This window comes from Cupressus sempervirens, chromosome 6 (genome assembly GCF_028749045.1).
Source record: "Cupressus sempervirens isolate cs-2001-9-10 chromosome 6, ASM2874904v1, whole genome shotgun sequence".
Taxonomy (NCBI): domain Eukaryota; kingdom Viridiplantae; phylum Streptophyta; class Pinopsida; order Cupressales; family Cupressaceae; genus Cupressus; species Cupressus sempervirens.
The window spans coordinates 589988222-590009071 of NC_143123.1; positions in this window are offsets into that span (position 1 = coordinate 589988222).

Sequence of the window (20850 nt, forward strand, 5' to 3'; positions counted from 1 at the left end):
TTGGTCTCCCCATTGCAGGTAGCAGAAGGTCCTCCATAATTTTTGAGAAAAAGGCTCACAATCCCCCCCTTGTATAGAAAATCCATTCTAATAAGAAAGCTAAAATGTCATCTTTAGTAAGCACTCACCAAGTTATTCAGGTTGACAATGAGCAAGGGAAAGACCAAGGTGGAGAACTCATTGACAATAGCTAGAGAGTTCAGATGACTATGGGTTCATCTCCTCCAAGGGTACAGGATGTAAGTACTCTAGAAGGGGCTGTTGGATCATGATGGGATGCTACCACTCTAAACTAGCTTGTGGCCTCAGTAAATAAGAAAAGAAGTTTGGTCCAAGTTTCTTTTCTTATGAATGATATTGTAAGTAAGTACACTAATAAGCCTCCCAAACTCAAGAGGACCAAAAGCACTACAAGGACAACTTTTGACAGTGCAACTAGGAGGAGCATTGTTGAGGTGGCTACTTATAACCATAAGGAGGGAGCGAACAATTTGGATTTGAGAAATTTTGAGGTTACACGCATTGACCTGGGGGTAATGAATGGTGAATCAAAGGAGAACTAGGTAGAAGCCTCCACTAAACAAATCATGTTATAGTCACAAAAAGATGGGATCGAAAAGAAAAGGCTGAAAGCTTAAAACAATGTGATGGCTGAGTACATAAACTCCTTAAAGGAACAAAGCTCTATTCCTAGTAATTAGTCACAAGCTATTTTTTATTCTAATGCTAACAAAAACTAGCAACTGCAAGAAGATCTAAAAAAGGGGGAAATGATGATGTTCACAATGTCTAGTTGGATTAGCTTGGTAATGAGTCAAGTTGCCAAACTTATGCAAAATTTGCATGAGATTTTTTCCCTAGCAAGGGCTACTCTAAATGGATCCCATGCTCAATCTGGGACATGGAAAGTAGAAGTTGAAAAACTATCAGCCACGGTGTCTTAGTTAGTGGAAGTAGAGGAGTTCAAGCTAGAAAAGTTCCTTCAAGAGAACCCTCTACAACATGTAGGTGCAAGTTTAATTCAAGTTCTAAGGTAAAATATTACTTGGAGGGTGTCAAACTACACTTCTACTATTTCAAGAATGTAGTCTTGTGAAAGAGATTTCAAGGCATTACTGGAGTAGGTAGATAGATATTTCTAGTCTATTGGTTCACCTATGCCTAGCCCCCATAAAGAAGGTAGTTTTGATGTAGAGACAATTGTCAAACAACATGAGGAACATATAAAATTTATTAAGGACAAAATAGACCTCACATCATTTGACTTCTCCAGAGTGGAGAAAAGTGAAGAGATGGCAGGAACATGTACCTTACAACTACCAAGCTACATAGACATAGTGAACAAAATGAAGCTGGATAGAGACATTTAGAAAAATAACCTCCAAAGCATCAAGAATCCAAAAATGGCTATCATGACTAAGTTCATGAATGCATTTAGGATGTGGAAGTTGCAACATGGGCAAAGAGATGTTAAAAATGTTGAAGACAATGAGGAGGAGGAAACTGCTTAACTGATCAGTGGTTATTTCATGTTTTTTGTTAATTTGCTCAAAAACTTTTTAGTTATGGTTCTTATCAGTTAAACTTTGGGTCTGCGTACCCAATTCTAATGTTTCTTTTCATAACTGCTAGTGTAGTTTTTTATTTTTCCTATTTTGCTAGTTTTTTTCTACACTTTTCATAATCTCTCTTAGATTAATAAAGCATGTCTTATTAGGTGAATGGTTGTGAGGTGTCACCTTCCTACATGTGAGCATCCATTAGCTATCTTGGGAAGATACATTTCTATCTTTAGTCTGATAGATGGTTGCTCCTCATTGGTTGGTGTTGCCACCTCCTCCCTCTTCCTAGCCTATATAAGCATGCTACCTGGCTTGTATTTGCATCTCTTATTTTTGCATCCTCTTAATGCTATTTTGCTTCCAGCATTTGCATTAATCTCTTGGAGACTAACTCTATGATGCTATTTTGATTTTGTATCATTTGCATTCATAGTTTAGATATTTATTCTTTGCACTAGTTTTCTGGGTTATTAATCTTATCAGATTCTAACATGGTATCAGAGCTTTTCTATGTGCAAGAGTAGATTTTAGTTTTCTTATTTGAGAGATTCGAGAGGGCTAATAAACTTTATTGTAGTTTTTTGAAAAACAAAGTATGCTCTTCTCTTGCATCTTTGGATGATCCTGAGAATCAAAAAAGTTTTGACAAAAATGGTTTTTCTCTAGGGTTTCAATCTCAAATCTCACAACCAACTTGCATATTTGGAGTTTTCAATCAGTTTTGCAGGTTCCAGCATGCCATTGATGGATTTAGGAAGCTGATCCAGCATTTGCATGTCATATTCTGGTTGCTGGGGTCATTTTTTTATTTTTGGAGCCATTTTTTACTGTTAAAAGCGTCTAATTTACACTACAACATCTTCTGTACATTAGAAAGAAAAATGCTTTCTAGGTTTTGTTCGTAGCCCCGAAAAACCATCTGGGTATCTTTTAGATTTTGCATGCAAGCTATATATTTTGCAAAATCTAGCATGCAAAGCTACAGCCATACCCCTCTCTATTGGCAGTCGCAGATTTGAATGCAGTTTTCAAATGTCTCATTCTTGCTCATACGAACTCCAATTTTGATGATTCTTGTTATGAACTTGGATATTTTTTTGTGCTCTATCCACTAGTGGAGTTGGTTTTTTATTTTCATGCATGAATTCTTCAAAAATTGCATATTCTCAGCCATGACTATGCACAGTTCTTATTTTGGAAACTTCAGAGGATCATAACTTTCTCATATGACCTCGTATCGAGGTGATTCTTTTTTTGAAAGTCCATGATTTTTCGAGTAGATCGTAGTGGTGCTATTTGTTTCCTTGATTATTGTGCCTAAGTTTCACTTTTAACATATGCTCTTCATGAGGAGGCCCTGTCATTTTTTCTTCCGTAACTTGAGCATACAGACGTATTTTTTTGATCCAAAAAATGCATCGAAAATCTAGTTCTAAGATGGAGATGATGGTACAAGTTTTTTTGATTATTGCTACAGTCTAGTTGCCTATTTTGGCAGTCAAAGCCAGATGTTCTATTTTGCCTTTCGGGAGCCATATCTCACTCATTCGTACTCTTTTCTGGGCTCGCCAGATATCATTGGAAAGCTAGTTCTGTGAGTTATTCAGTTGCAAAGGTTTTTTATCCAGATTGTACTCCAAGTTCTTTCTCCTTCAATTTTTGCACTTTCGCACTCTGGCAGATTACTTGGATTCTACAGGTCCTGGAATCTCTTCTTCTGTTCTTTTGGCTCACTCTTCTTTCTGACTTCTGAGCATTGTATGCTTCTATTCTATTGCATTCCTTTTTCTGTAAATGCACTGAGATAAAGTGCCTACTTTTGCATATCTGAGATCTTGTATACCTTGTGTTTGTTTTTACTCACACTCAGTTATAAAGTGCCATGGGGGGTCATGATGTTTTTCCATTTTTTGCTCATCCACCTTTGTCAAGTGAATTTTTCTTCCACGACATTAGCCCATGTAGTGTGTCGATGACACCACCCTTTATCCTGTGCTTGTACTTCTATTGCACTGTTGGTGTTCCTGATTCTTCTTCTTGCAGATGTTTTTGGCATTGCATTTCAGTGTTCTTGTCACCCCTCTCCCTGTTCAGCATTATGGGGGGTTCACCTATTGGATCTATTGCTTCCTTGGTTTGGTTGAGTGATCTATGTATTCAGTTTTTGTTCCTATGTACTAGGCGGATGCAGTGGCTAGGCACCTATGCATTTTGGTGAGATGGTTCATCTACTATATAGACACTCATTCATTCCTACCTTTGGAGGTCACCTCTTCGATTGATCAGCTCTTCAGACTTTGTCTTCTCTACCTGGTCATGCACTATTTCAATGGGGGTTCCAGCAGTTTCTTCTGATAGTGTTTGTAGCTTCATGCTTCGGAGATGCTTCATGCTCTTTTTTGTTCCTCTCTTTGGGACATTTCCTAGATTGGAGAATTAGTTTCCTTCATCTAGTTCTTTTTCTTGTATTGGGTACCTGATCAGGCCTTGTTGCTGGGACCCAGTTTCTTGCTTTCATAGCTTTGCTACGTTAGCATCCAACTAAGCTTCGCTTATGGGGGGGTGTTAGTGTAGTTTTTTATTTTTCCTATTTTGCTATTTTTTTTCTACACTTTTCATAATCTCGCTTAGGTTAATAAAGCATGTCTTATTAGGTGAATGGTTGTGAGGTTTCACCTTCCTACATGTGAGCATCCATTAGCTATCTTGGGAAGATACTTTGCTATCTTTAGTCCGATAGATGGTTGCTCCTCATTGGTTGGTGTTGCCACCTCCTCCCTCTTCCTAGCCTATATAAGCATGCTACCTGGCTTGTATTTGCATCTCTTATTTTTGCATCTTCTTAATGCTATTTTTCTTCCAGAATTTGCATTACTCTCTTGGAGACTAACTCTATGATGCTATTTTGATTTTGTATCATTTGCATTCATAGTTTAGATATTTATTCTTTGCACTAGTTTTCTGGGTTATTAATCTTATCAGATTCTAGCAATAACTACTTTTAACTATCTGAGAATTGGGTTTTCAAGGAGATTCTTGGACAACTTATTATTTAAGCTTAACTTTCTTTAGTGTTAGGGGTTGGCAGTTTTTGATGGATATCATGTTGTGACCGATTTGCTTAAAGTTTTATGTTTCATGCAACTTTTCTAAGTTTTTCTAGAAATATATATATGAGCAGTATTGCTCTTTGAAAGGAAATATTTGAATGTTCAAAGATGTATGCTTTGAATTATTTCATTATTGATTTAGTATTGAATATTATTGAATTATTGAATGTTTCCTCATGTGCTGGATTTTTCTTCCCTCATGGTGTTTTTCCCTCAAGTTTGTTTTATTTTTGGAATGTGATTGATAGAGAAATTGTGTGTTCTCTTCCTTGTTTGTATTCATCTTTATTTTACCGTTATTATTTAGATTATTCCCCCTATCCAAGAATAGAAGGAAAGCTTTATTACTTTTAGGTTAAAAGTAATTCTCTTTTAAAAAGTGGTTTTGAATGAAAATTCAATAAGGGAACTAAACATTACTAAAATTCAGAGAGGAATTGTGAATGTCAAAATTCCTCAATTGTTGGGAAGTTCTATCTGTCTTACAAACTTGGGCAGAGAATCTTTTACCCTTTTTCTATGATTTAAAAGACAAATCTATTCACCAATAGTGCTAACAAGTTGGTTTCCCACTAATAAATTTGGCCCTAAATTTTGATGAAAAAGGGTCAAAATTGCGACCAGAGTTGGCCGAATAGATGACTAAACTTGTCGTCAATATTTTTTTGTTAGTTTTTTGTCACAAAAATTATGCATTGAAATTTTGACTTAAAAAAGGTTGACTTATCGATGCAAGTTTCATCAATTTCCTTAGTCTAGCCTGAACTCTTATTTCCTCATTTGCATCCATCGCTGGTCAAAATTTTGACGTACACCCCTTGACTTTTTTAATAGTAAAGCAAAATGTTCGACAACAAAAAAGATCAACCATCATCAAAATTATGACCAAGATTCCTTTCAACTATCATCAAAGTTGTGACCAAGACCCCTTAATTTTCTACAATGGTACCATACATTTGATGGTAAATGGAAGAAATGTTGGTTGAAATTGAGACCAATAATTGGTAGAAATTTAGATGAGCTGTGCCAATTATTGTAAAAGCTTTTCTCTCATAGGAGCCTTCTAAACTACACAAAATTGGATTCTAAAGCATAATTGCTCGGTGTGAGACTCAGGGTATCGTGCACATTTCTACCCCCACACCATTATTTCATTCATATCACATGATTTATTTCATACAAAGCAATGGGAAGGAGGAAGAAATGTGCATGATATCCTGAGTCTCCATGGAGAAATTATGCTTTAGAATCAAATTTTGTGCAGTTTAAAAGGCTTCTATGAGAGCAAAGCCTTTGCAATAATTGGCACAACCCATCTAAATTTTGGTTCTTAAGACACCATTGCTTGTGAAGACTACATGGAAAAATAAAATTAGCAAAGAATAATTTATCAGGAATGAAAGCCAATAACACTAACTAATCTCCATTTTTCAAATAGATAAATCTGACAAAAAAACTTACAATCCCAATCTCATCATCATAAGAGCACATATATAACTATAACCCCTTACTTGGCTGCTTGTTCATCAATTCCTTGGTAAGAGCATCCAAGACATAATATTAAAATGCAATCAATTACTGAGCCTATTTCTAGCAATTGAATTGTACAATAGAAACAAAATTTGCCTTAAAATTGACACCTCACCTGTTGTAGTTCATTTGCATCCATAATGGCTTCACAAAAGTTGAAAGCTTACCATTTGTCAAGAACACAAAAGCAACTCATAGTTCAGTTGCATCAATAAAAGTAAAGTTATTTGAATATTCAAAAAATGTGAAACTTCCACTTAATAGCTAGAAAAGCCATAATTCCTCAGTATACATCATCTTTGATGGAATGTTCATAAGTGAATGATTTTCTCTAAAAGCTCAAAATTATGCACAAAGAAGCACCATGCTCTTGAAGATATATATACAGGTTACAAGACTGATATATTGAAAGGAGCGTGGTGGTAGCCAGAGACTATCATCAATATCAATTGTGGAGTTATAGATAGGTAAGTGATAAACATAAAAAGGTAGTACAAGGCACCATTTGCCATATTCTAATATGATGAACTACCTTGGAGCTGGTTCTAAAACTTGATTTCTTAATGTTGGATTTGATCCAATGGTACCATTATCTAGAGGAGGTCCCACACCCCACTTTCTTGCTGATTTTGAAGGCTCAATGACATAAACTCCTCTGTCAATCCTTCCAAGAGCGAACTGGTTTGAGTTAGATGGATGTGATGCAAGTACTAGAGGATATACATTGCACAAATAATCAAAGGATACATTTTGAGTTAAATCATAAAATACGAGAAGGTTGTCGCATGAATATATTGCACATGAAATGGGAGAAAATAGAGAATCATGAGGTGCCCATTGCAGTACAAAAAAATGTGATATCAGTTTATGCTCATATAGAGAAGGTATCTTATTTTATTATCACTTACTAAATTTGAATTCTAAATTGTCAACAAAGACTTACATAATGCAAATAGTCAAACTTAGAAGCATCATAAATAGCAAGCTAGCTCTCATGAGCAACCAAAAAGTGAACTTGATCATTATAGAACTGTACTCTTGTATCCCCAACCGGTGGTGATGATCTTCCTGTCTGCACTTGTAAAAAATTTTACTTTCGCTTCTCCCATCTATCAATGCTCCAAAAATAGAGCTGCTAGAACATTGGCCAAACATTTAGTAATTTGAATCTATAAACATGTGAATGTACAAAATGAGATGGCAATGGATATAAAAAATGAAGACAAACCTAGGCATTGGCCCCAAAAGATACCAGTACATTCAAAGTGTGTGAAAATATCAAGCCTATAATTTTCTTTTGGTGGCCTTTTAGCTTCATTTTTACCTGGTTAGTTTAAACAAGTTTTGAAAAGACACAAGTTAGAATGTCATCATATTGAATGACTCCAAATACTCTTCCTATAAAATAAACACCAAAACAAAATGAATAGAATGAGGACAATTCACTTTGACCATGTATAACATTTTTGCATCGACTTTGCAATCCATATTTTAGAATCTATAATCTAGATAGTGAATTAGTGAAAAAGAGAACTGCCATGATGTATCATTTAGTATAGTGAGTAATCAAGTGTACAATATTTTCAATTTAAGATACAAATTAAGACTTTTTATATAAGTTTGGTCAAGTTTATAATGGATTAAAAAAGATAGTGAGCTAGAAAAGAGAAAAGTTATGATGATAGATAAAGCTATGATTTCTAATTCTGAGTTTACAAAAATACACAATCAACTCAAAAAATGAAAATTCAGAGCGAATAAAGATTTTGTTTATAAGTAGTTTACTTAGTGTACAGTATTTTTCTCAGAATTTAATGAATTTCAAAGATTTTGATATGACTTCATAAATCTCTTTTGCATCAATATCTATGAGTTATTAACAAGACATTATGGCAATGGCACATACTCTATTATCTATCATGATCAAGATAGGAAGTTAGAGAACACAAAAGTTGTGATGGTAGATCATAGAACATGATCTAAAATATTGATATTAAAAAATGATAAAAATAACTAAATCTGAAAACAAATTAAGCAATCTTACTTTCTTGGTCTATAATAAAGATTTTCAAAGAGTTCAAACACCCATCAATATAATGAATTAAAATAATAATAATAATCCTAACAATGGATTGTAAGAAAATGGATCATACTCTATAATGCATTATTGAAACAATGATCTATAAAAGACAAGGTGATAATGGATCATAGAAAACATTGACACAGATAAAATATATGCAAACAATTTCAAGAGCATTCAAATTCAAAATAAATTTGGAGAACACTTGCAAGTTCCAAAACTAATTGGTTTACTAAATTGCTTTATCTATTTTGTAGTTAAGGATTTTTTTTAAATTAATGTGGCCTAGGGATTAAGTTATAACCCATGTTTCAAAGCTCAGCTATTGATAGAGAGATTCTATAGTGGTAGGGTACATGCATCTATAGCCAGGGGCAGGCATTCCTAATGATCCAAGGATTACACCAGGGTGTTGAGAATGATTGAAGTGGGACATAAACATTAAATGCCTTAGAGAGTGAAGAGTCTAAATGAAAGAATTATTTAGAAGAAAAGCTCTCTAGATATTTTCAAGGTGAGTGAGGATGAGGGTGTATAGAGGAACTAATCCGTAAGACATTGTGTCTTCTCATTAAAGAAAAGTCTCTTTATAATTATCATGAGGTCCATTCTTCTCAAGAATAATTTCTAGCCTCCGATAATCAAAAGAGTTGGGTACTAAACTTAGAAGAAATGATAAGGTAGGAAGTTTTGATTCTTTAGTGTTTACTAATAGATTGACTTCATCTTTGCATTTTCTTCTTAACCTAGTCAATTCACTTTTCTAATGAGAACCAACCTCAGACATTATAACCCATGGAATTCTGCCAACCCCTAATGAAAATGTTGCAATATAGGCCTGTACAACATAAATACAAGAAGATGTTATAAACAATAATTTTTATTTGAAATGGATACTAAATTATTGAGATTTTGCATAAAATATTGCCTAGTTAATGATGTAATACTCACCAATAGACCAATCAGAGCTAGCCTACTCACAATCAACTATAAAATAGATTGTGTAGAGTGTTCCTGTAGAACAAGGTAGACCAAAATAATTCAAAATAAACATCATAATTTTGATGTTCTATCTAATTGTCATTTTCTATAATTTATGTGCTTGGTAATTATGTTGAAAAATTGGCTGCCAACTTGTGGACTAAAGTAACATTAGAACTCAATTATCAAATAGAAAATATATGGTTGTCAACAATAGTTCCATTTTTAAACACATTGACACAACAATGGCATTCCCTTTATAGTCTTAGATCATTTAACAAGAGAGATGGCTACTTTCTTTTGCATGAGCATTAGGTAAATGAAATTTAATCCCATTAAATTGAGTTAGTGGACATAAAGTGTTATAATGACAAGAAAGTGTAATTACCAATATGTAGAATGACAATCCAACAATAAGGCAACTGATACTCATTCCTCCTACAGCAATCTAAAGAAAGTTTTCTTTATTATTGTTCAAATTAATACATAGTTAATGTCCTTATAATAGTCTATATTTAGGACCTAACTCATACCATTAGAAGTGGTCTCCTACCAGATTTTTCCATTAACAATGCACCTACTACTGCCATTGGCACCTACCAAGCACTAGTTTCTAATTAATAAGTAAGACAAATGTGTTTGATTAGTGAGAGGAACTAAATAAGATATTCTTATATGGATTGTCTAACCCAAAGGATAGCCTACAATGAAGTAAAAATTAATTATATTACATTAAAGTCCAAAAGTATTTTGACCTCTTATGAATTCCTTTTCCCTATAGTTTTGACTTGATATTACTTTTTATGATCTTGTTGTTTCTTTATTGTATAGGTTTGAACCCTATCCCACTTTATCTAATTAGAACAATTATATTACATCTAAAACAAAATAGAACACATTTATATTAGTAGAAATGAAAGAGAAAAATCTAATATCCTAACATAGCATCTCACTAGTAGCCTAAAAGATTGCACTGGTGTAAAATATAACACCATTGATTCCACCAACTTTTTGCCATACCACTAGGTCAACACCAACCTGATACAGAGAATACAATTATTAAGTTGTAAAGGATGACTAGATAAATAATTGAGATTCAACAAACAAAATTTCATCAAGTACAGTACATATTATGAAGTTGTAAATGATGAATGGATTATTAGAAGGAACTATGGATGAGTAGATAAATTATGGAGAACCAACAAATCATTGAGTATATTTCTTACAATGATAGTGGGAGCATAGTTTCTCTGAAACAAATCAAGTATTTTGGTCTTGGGTAGATTTTCCAACTCCTCTATATATTCTTGTATAATATATTCAATAGATTGATAACCTAATATCAGCAGCAATCAAATTTTTTTTTTTAACATCTTCATTGGAATTGATTAGCTCCAAATTTTTACTCAAATTTCAGCTTAAATTGAAATTGGAAGTTGACCTAGTTGATACCGGTGAATGAAAAATATATATATTTCTAGAACAGACAAAGATACGTACTAGGATTTCAGTTGTTTCATATGACAAATCACATTGGCTTCCCCTAAGAGCTTGTAATGCTTTTTTAAAATCTTTATCACAACTAGCCTTTGCCTTGAATGCATTGACAACAAATGTATTAGGAAGAGAACAACATTTTGAACATGTAGGGTTTTTTTAATTAGATATTGTATAGTTCTTAGATAGTCATTTTAAAACATCTCACATTAATATGAAAATTGAGTGTGGAAAATAAGACAATTTTGACTATTTAATACTTTTAGTTTAGAAAACAAGTCTTAGTATGTGATGTTTAAAATATCTCTCATTAGATACCCCAATCTTCAAAGTTACAACTACTATAGAAGCAAAGAACTTCATGAATGAGATCAATGTTTCTATTATAGTAAGAAAGGACTAAAAACTAGGAAAAGAGGATGACAAAATCAAATAGAACCAAGGCAAGAGTCTACAATATATCTATGAATTGTGAGCCTCTCAACTTAATTAATCATGAAACATAATAATAATTGATCTTTGCTTCCACCTATACAAGCATGGAAAATGACATGATTGTCATAGCTGTTAAGAGGTAAGTGCATCTAGTAACAGTTTTGTCTAGATTCCCCTCATATAGAAAGTTAGGGAATTGATGTTTTCTGAGGGAGGGTCTGATGAAGGCTAGAGTTGGCTTATATTAGGACCACACAAGAAGCTCATGGCCATGGCTCCAAACACACACAACACTATACCCATAATCTTGAACTGGCTACTTGCAGACTTAATGTCTACTTTCTCCATCCTACAAACACAAAAAAATACCAATCTGACCATAAGAGTATAAAAACCCAATCTTTGAAGAAGTAGAAAATATGGACCGACATACTTGAACAATTCGACAACTTTTTTGTAACATACCTTTATCCCATCCATGGAAAATAGGCCCAAACCATGTAATGAGGATGGAGCAATGTGATATATCCTCTTATTAACACAAAAATCTATTTTAATTGGAAGTAGCTCATTGGGTACCCATTCTTTCTCAAGGTGTGTGTACCAAAAGGGAACCTTGATGTCACCTTTGGTCTCATCATCATAAGAACATGACCCCCCATTAGCAAGGAAAAATTGCATGCGTTTATCAATTTTTTTTCTAATCTTTTAACCTCTAGTTGATCTCCCTATTTTAGTTGTACTACATGTAGAGCTTTCATCTACCATTTCCCTCATTCGATGTAGATAGATTTGAAAAGTACCTATTTGGTGGGTCCTACAATCTATCAAATGGAAATTTGATAATATTTAATTTATATATATAGAATAATCAAGTCATGATTCATACGTGTCGTTCTTCCTTATCTATATGTGAGAGATATAAAATGTAGTAACCTGAAAGTGATTATATAATTATATTTCTAAATGGACCTTCTTTGTCCATTTATACATTATATGATTATATAATATGTTTATTTATAACATACATGGTCAATGATAAACAAGAAGAATATAAGAAAATAATGTCTATTTATTGACTTATACCTACTAGTCCATGTCACTGTGCACGATCCATTCTAAAGGGGTCAAATTTCTAGCATATATTAATAATTTATCTTAAGTTAGCTAAAAATTGCATGATACGCATATGCTACAAATAACTTAGAAGACAACATGAACAAATTTACCTTATATATGGAATGCAAGATAGTTAACAGAAGGAGTGACAATGTCTGTAGCCAATTGACTATTTGCAAGAAGGGTGATAATTAGACACAATATAAACAATGGTAATTATAAATAACATATGTTGTAATCATTGGAATTGAAGACAATAAATATGTAATCAAATTTCCTGTATATTTTAATCATTTATCTCAAGTTAGCTAAAAATTACATGATACATGAATGCTACAAATAACTTCGAAGACAACATGAACAATATGCAACATCATAAACATGAACAAATTTACCTTATATATGAAATGCAATATTTTCAATAGAAGGGGTGACGATGTCTGTAGTCAATTGACTATTTGCAAAAAGGGTGATAATCAGACACAATATAAAAAATGGTAATTATAAATAACATATGTTGGAATCATTAGAATTGAACACAATAAATATGTAATCAAATTTTTTGCATATGTTAATAATTTATCTTAAGTTAGCTAAAAATTACATGATACACGTATGCTACAAATAACTTAGACAAAAAAATGAACAATATACAACATCATAAACATGAACAAATTTACCTTATATATGGAATGCAAGATCATCAACAGAAGGGGTGATGATGTATGTAGTCATTGATTATCTTCTTCTTCATCATCCTCATCATTATCATCATCATCATCATCATCGTCATCACCATCATCATCATTGTCATCATCACCCATCATTGCCATCATCATCACCATCATCATCATCATCATCACCATCATCATCATCATCATCATCACCATCATCATCATCACCATCGTCTTGATCTTCATCATCTACTTCTTCATCATCTTCAATATCTTCTTCTGACATAACATTATACTTTATTGGCCTTCCTCTTGGATTATGTTAAACAATAAATGACCAACCCTATTTATGTGGAACTTCTAAGTAAAACACTTGCTTACATTGGCTTGGAAGAACATAGGGCTCATCTCCAAATAGCTCAAACAACCTTATATTAATCATTGTAAATCCATTATCTTGTTGAATAACTGTTCTATCTGGATCATTTTGATTTAGTTGTAACCTATACCATTTGATGATAAATAGAACTACTTTGAAAGAGTTAAAGTCGCACTCAATTATATCATCCAAGATGCCATAGTATTTATTTTGATATTGTTGAGGATGTATGTCATTTCTAGATGATATATTGGTAACCTTGAAAATTGTAGTTATCCTAGAATCACAAGTTTTCTTTGTGTCATCCAACTTTTTTATGTGAAATTCGTGGCCATGATAGTACATAGATTTTTGGTGCTTGACCTGTAATTTTTGAAGCATGTGTAAATTATTTGAATTGTGAGTTGATACAAAACATACATCAAGTTATGATCATTAATAAATTTCTACATACCTCTCCACCTCTTAAACCCTTTACTAGATCAACTACCATCGGCGTGACATTGGAATCTCCATTACAATGAGCTTCTATAACCAATGAAGCAACACCTTCCCATGTTAATGAGCAACCATTTTGTTGATATTGTTCAATCCATACTACTATCCAATCAAGATTGTTCGCAATCTACAAATGTATTGCATCCCACTCTCGACCACTTGTATCAAAAAAAACACCAATTATAAATAACTTATATTGAAGATTTATAAGAATTAATTAACTACAATAACATATTAGATTTACCTTTTAATTTCCTCGATCTACCTTTTCCCATCAAGTACTCCCATTCAAATTTGTTAATTGAGTTGGGATCCCAAATATGATCTACATGGATCTTTGTTGCAAACTTTGGAAGATATTCACTAATGTACACCATGGTCTGGTATACCATATATCCCTCCACCATAGAACCCTCAGGATGTGCTCTCTGATGAACCAAGCCTTTAAAAAATTTGAATTTCCTCTCAACCATCCACATTGACTTGGTTGGTACAGGTCCACACAATTCATCTTCCTCAACTTCATGTATGGGGTAGTGCTCTTGTGCATTGAAAAAACTTGGAGGTAGACACTTTTGCATTTCACACATAAGAAAAGGAATTCTTCTCTTCCAATATTTAATATCTTCTGTATTGATTTCTTTAGATGACAACCACCTCATGTATTTTCCAAGATCATATATAACCTATTTGACATTGTTGGTGAAGTGGTGTGGGAGAGATAGAGGTAGAACATATCACAATATTTATAAAATGATCTTGTCAATATTTTATATAAAAATGCAATTAAAACTACATGAAATATACAAATATATAGTGAATACAAAATAACATGAATTACCTTAATAAATGTATGCCAATCGTGTGTTTTCAACCTTGGCCCAAATTCACTTTTCTCTGATATGAGATTGTTTATGTTCGTAGAAAATCCTGTGGGAAATCGTATTTTCTTATGACTTCTTTTATAGCATTGCTCTACTACTCTAACAATAACCAACTAAGGGCACTTGTATCAATCTAGTCTCCATTTTTATTTGATCAAATGCCATTTTTCATTGCATGGTTGGATTCTTCAATGCCTCTACAAGTTTTGACAATTTAGTCTTTTTCATGCCTTCCATCCAAGATTTTCCATAGTGTCTTTGTTACATTCTTTCCAATATGCATATGATCAAACAAATGCACAATTGGGAGTTTCTCATTGTACAACAACCTAGTAAATTGCATAGGATAAATTTTTTGTCCTTTTGGAAGTTGGTCATTGATGCCTTGATGACCTTCAAAAGCATCAATTATATCATTAATAAACAAAAAACAATATCAAAATATAAATTTGAAACAAAAACCATCAGATGGAATGACATTACCTCAATGATTTATTTTATTGTATGCCAACTTTCATAGGCAAGGTGTTATTCTTGGTGGCTTTGACATAGTCTCTTCTTTCCCATTGAAAAGATGTTTTTTGGTGATTCATTACTTATGATTTCTATGCAAAAAGTGTTATTCCCATCAAACACCTGCTTTCTTAAAAATTTTGAATGACAAGATTTTGTTTGTGGACCACAAACTAGACATGCAAATTTTCCCTTTGTCTGAAGACCTACAAGATCATGTATAATTGGATTAAATGTGTTAACTTTGTGTTGTCACTATAACATACCAAAAAAGAGGTGTTAAGAAGAGAACATATCACAAAAATGTGTTAGCCCAGGGGCATCATGTATTGTCCATATAAACATTGCCTGAAATTGAAATTGTCTTTTTCCTATTGGTCTATAGATGTCATACATAGTAAACCCACTCCATAACACCATCAACTCATCAATAAGGGGTTCAATATATACATTGGTATCTTTAACTTGGTACTTACCTAGTTGAATGAACAAAAACATTACATAATTATTATGACCATTTTGATGGATTAGTAATAATAAATTACTTTAGATGACCATTAACTCAAAAAATACCTGGAACAATCAGTGTCAACATTATGTGCTCTCTCTGGATGGAAAACCAATGAGGTATGTTATTGTTGATAAGAAAAATAGGCCACACCAAGTAAGTAGATCTCATCTGTCCAAAAGGATTGACACCATCTACTACCAATGAAAGCTTGAGATTATGAGGTTCTTCTTTAAACTATGGCTATTTTCCCTCTATTTCCTTAAATGGAAAACCATCTATAGGCATTTTCAAAATGTAATCTTGACTTCTATTGCATGCATGGTAATCCATAAATTGAGCCAAGCTATTGCACTTGAATAATCGTTGTAGATGTGGAATAACGAAAATATGTTGAAGAACCTTGTGAGGCACCTTTTTTGTTGATCGATCTGATTGATATCTACTAGTATAATAAATAGGGCGTTGTATTGCAAATTGATGTTGTTTATGATATATAATATGATCATTTAGACATGCATGTATTGTTTGATACTCCATTCAAATATCTTTCATGATGGCAAATAATTCTCAATATGATTGAGGTAGAATGTTTGATGGTGGTAACAAACTCTCACCTATCAACCTACGACCAAAAATATAATTTGTTAATTTCAAGAATATTAATTGCTACATGAACCCAATGTTAATTTTAAGGGAACTATGAGTAAAATAATGAAAGAAGATGACATACCTTAACATACATGTCATTGTTATGTTGGATAAGCCATTCATGACCTTCAAGTTCACCAACAACAATGTAGTGGCAAGAAGAGCTATTTTAGAGCCTTAATATAGGGACTTGTGTGCCTTCTCAAGTATAGGTACATCAAGCTTTTCATCAACATCATCATCATCATCTTGATCATCGTAATCTTCATCATCATGGTCTTCTTCCATGGTATCATTATCTTCTACTTCAATATTCACTTCTCCATGTTCTCTCATTTGGAAATCTGCACTCTTCGAATTGTCATGGTCCATAACATGAAACTCAAGGATGTTGACCTATATGAAAATGATGACCTTATATTACCCATGACTATGATGTCATCATCAAATCATGTCTTATGTAATTTATAAATTATTAAAATATATACCAATGGAAGATATTTGTTTCCCCCTTCAAAGTGACCATGTTGCCTACAATGTTCCTCAGCTATTTTGATTAGATATCTTTGAGTCTTTAAGCCCTTACAATTTTTGCAAGGACAATAACATTTTCCATCACCTTTTCTTTTTAAGTTAGACCATGGTCTAGCAATTGTCTCCCTTTTCTTTTTTTTGTTGATATCATCAGACATGGTCTTTCTTGAATGGAATGACTCATTGGTGGAAGAAGGATGATTTGTTTGCAACTTGCAAATGGACTGTAAGAGGAAGACACATATAGAAATGAATACTAAAGCGAGATAGATAGAAAGAGGTATAGATATAGAGATAGATTGATAAAGAGATAAAGAAATATAAAAAATGAAAAGAAACAAATACTTAGTTGAGCTTTCATAACTCTACCTCTACATATTGCACTTGCTACATACAAGCACTTTCTAAGAAAATGGGCAACAAAAACCAATAAGGGAATAGAAGAGTCCATTTGGCTCAAGAGGAGGATGCATAAAGTGACCAAGGGGCAAGAGGAAATGCTGATCCAGAGAGAGGAGACTCTCTAATGTTCTAGTTTGCTCAAAGAAAAAGATAAAATAACTGACATTCTTCAGATCTAGTATTTTCTTCAGCATAAATGTTCTAGTTCACTCAAAGACAAAGACAAAATGAAAATGTATTGGTCTATGGTAACCTTATACAATCCTATTGGTCTATGGTAACCATATACAATCCTTTGTTATGTTATAAAACTCTTTAAAAAGGGTATTAGGAAGTGTCTTTAGATTGTTAAACATTTTGAGGAAAACCAAAGTTGTCCCCATTCAAAGCATGTAGCAGCTTTGATAGGTAGGGTATTGTGCATTTGCGCCAAGTTTATAGAAGTATGGTATTGCCTTAGAGTCTTGAAGATCCATATGCTAGTTAATTGGGTGTTTAAGAAACCAAATCAACATCTAGGAATATTGTGATAGACTTAAATAAGTTTATTCCTTAAAGAATTTGAATTTGTTGATAGGCACAAGTATATAAGTCTCTTAAGTTTGCAACTTTTATTGTGTATTCAATACCAACCACCCTTCCTCTACATCAGTAGTTATCACAAAAATTGCTCTAATTTGATTTCTAATTGTTGAAACACAACAACCTTTAGGAATATATTAGGGAACTATAAATAACTTGAGGTCAATATGAAATGGTCTTCTATTTTTGGAATCAATCCTTAGGTGGATTCATGCACACCCGACAAGGTGACTTGATGGTTATAGGGTTTGGATAGAGTAGTAGTTTGATTGGTTTGTGCCAATCAAGGATTGGAGTATGTATAGAAATATCTAAAGGTATAGTTTCCAAGAACTAAGAAGGATTTGAATCTTTTTGTGTTCCTTTTCAATCTTTATAAGGCCTGTCAACAAGTAAAGTCTTAAAACCCTTGTAAGTAGACTATTTTATAGGAATGAGTTGTATGGAAGGGTTGAAGAGCTAAAACCTTGAAAATATTCAAGCTCTCCAAAACCATAACTTAATTTTTATCTTCTAGAGTTTTTTTTGAAATATTTTCAAAATGGAAAATTTGGAGGCCTAATTAGTGGTGCAGGGGCACCAAGATCATCCTATGAAGACACCAAAACATACCATGAAGACCAGAGGAGTGAGTAGGATAAGGAGATATCCAAGCAATACAAATGGACTAGAATTAAAAGCTATAATGGTTTTCATATGAAAAAAATGTAACCAGATGAGTTTATTTTGTAATGTCCTTAAAGGACCAAGAATTTGTTTGTATTGGACTAATGTTGTCCAAACCTAAGTTATGTTTACAAGAAGTTTAGAATGGGAAGAGGATAGGTCTAGGTATTAGAATAAGGGTTGAATATAAATTTAAACCCATTTTGTTATGTAAAATTCAAATATTTAAAAATAAATAGCTATAAAGGTATTTTGAGGGAATTAGTGTTTGGGGTGTCTTTAGGCTTAAACTAAGCCTCCAACTAGTAATAGTTGGTTGTGACAGCTTGGGGAAGGCTATTAAAGAATAAATGCATCTATTGTATGACAAAGATCTAGCTATATGGACTAATAAAAATAATGAGCAATAAAATCCTCATTTTGTTGTTTTATTGATTTTTTCAACTCTTGATTGTTTGGATTGACATATCTATGAATTAACAAGGCTTACTAATTCTATTTTAATCATTGTTGAATGAACTTCACTTCATTTTGAGAAGCCTGTATGTCTGGTGCAAGTAAACAAGTGTTGATTCTATTAGTTATCTTGTAACCAGTCCTAAGACCTATTACTTTATGGCCATCCCAAGAATTCTAAGGGCTCAGACTGATGGGATGTACATTTCTAAAATGTATAATTTTCTTCTAACCTTTTAATTGCAGAGGAAAATGTAGCATTGGTTGACTGTTATGAAATAATGCAAGTTTCCTAGAAGGAATTCGTGGATACAGAGTAGTAGTAGAGTTTTGGTTTGAAGGAGGAACCTATTTTATGGTTTGAACCATCTTAGTATGATCATCTAAAGAAAAAAAAACTATCAGTTGTTTTTGGAATTGATCAGATACAGTGGATTTGAGAAACCCTTGGATTGAGGGTTTGGAAGTCATAAATTAGGGTTTTGGGGGTTTTCAGTGGATTGAGTCTGGTGTAGGGCACCTAAGTCTCCAAGGCATGGTCTCGAGGTTTTTTGATAGATTATAATCCTTAGGAAATAGGCTTGGTCCATACTTATAATAAAGACTCACTTGTAAGGTACATTGGCACATTGGTGTGGTTATAAACCAAGTGACCATATGTAACCAAAGAGTCTTAATTTATGTGATTTTGAGTATTTTGATGTTTTTAGGATGTTTTATGTGGGTATAAGTGTTTTTATAGGTTTTTAAATCGTTAAGACAGCATTGGATTAAGGGTTTGTAAAAAATTGCAAAAAGAGCAAGAAAGTTGCAAAATGCAAAAAGTTGCTAAATAGCATTTTTTGCAATTTTGGTTGTCAAACTGAAAAATGAGTTTTATGGTCTTCCAACCATTCAAATAGAAGTTATAACCATTGGATTTTAATTATTTTAGGTCTCCACAAGTGGAGAAGGTCATTGTACAGATAGGTGAACAACATTTAGTGAATAAAACTCAGAATTTATGCCTTTTTCTCAATTTTTTCAAATTTTTATGGCCTATACGGATTGGTAGTGGTACAAGTTTCATATGGTTGGATAGAGGATTGAGTTGAGGTTCTATTTCAATTGGTTTTAAGGCTTTATCTTATTTAGAAAAAAAGTTATAGTAGTTTTTGTGAAGGTTACCTGGATTTACCCTAAATCTGAGGGTTTCAGCAAGATGGCCTCCTAACTTGCAAATCCACCATGGGATTCCAATGACACTTTGTGGAATGCAAGTATGAAGAGGGATATTTGAGATGGTATAGTTTTAGGGTTGTAGGAGTAGGGCACCTATTTTTACCAGCAAGCCTTCGACTGAACATAGTCTTTTGTCTAGTCTAGTTTTGAAGGAAAAAGAAGGATTAGGCTCCCAAGTTGATTGATTTGACCTGAGTGAAGGGTGTAGAAAAAAAATTGAATTTTTGGAAGAGATCCAAGGGTTGAACCAAGTTTTTGAACCAATTTTTTTATGTTTTCCTTGTAACCCAACCTAATCTGGCCAATTAGGACTGTGGCACAAAGTGGGCATAGGTTGATGCTGGAGCAAAGTCTATGCTTGATCTTTTGGAATCTCTTAGGACTGGTTGAAGTCTATTTAAAGGGGTAAAAACATTTCATGGTCCTTTATATGGTTTGGGAGTTTGACCGTGGAAACTAGAATTTGTCCTAGTTTGTTGTTGGGTATAAGAAGAAGTTCAAAGTTGGAGTTTCTTATTGAGTTGATTATATAGAAACCATTTTATAATAGATAATTTGAGTCCTAATT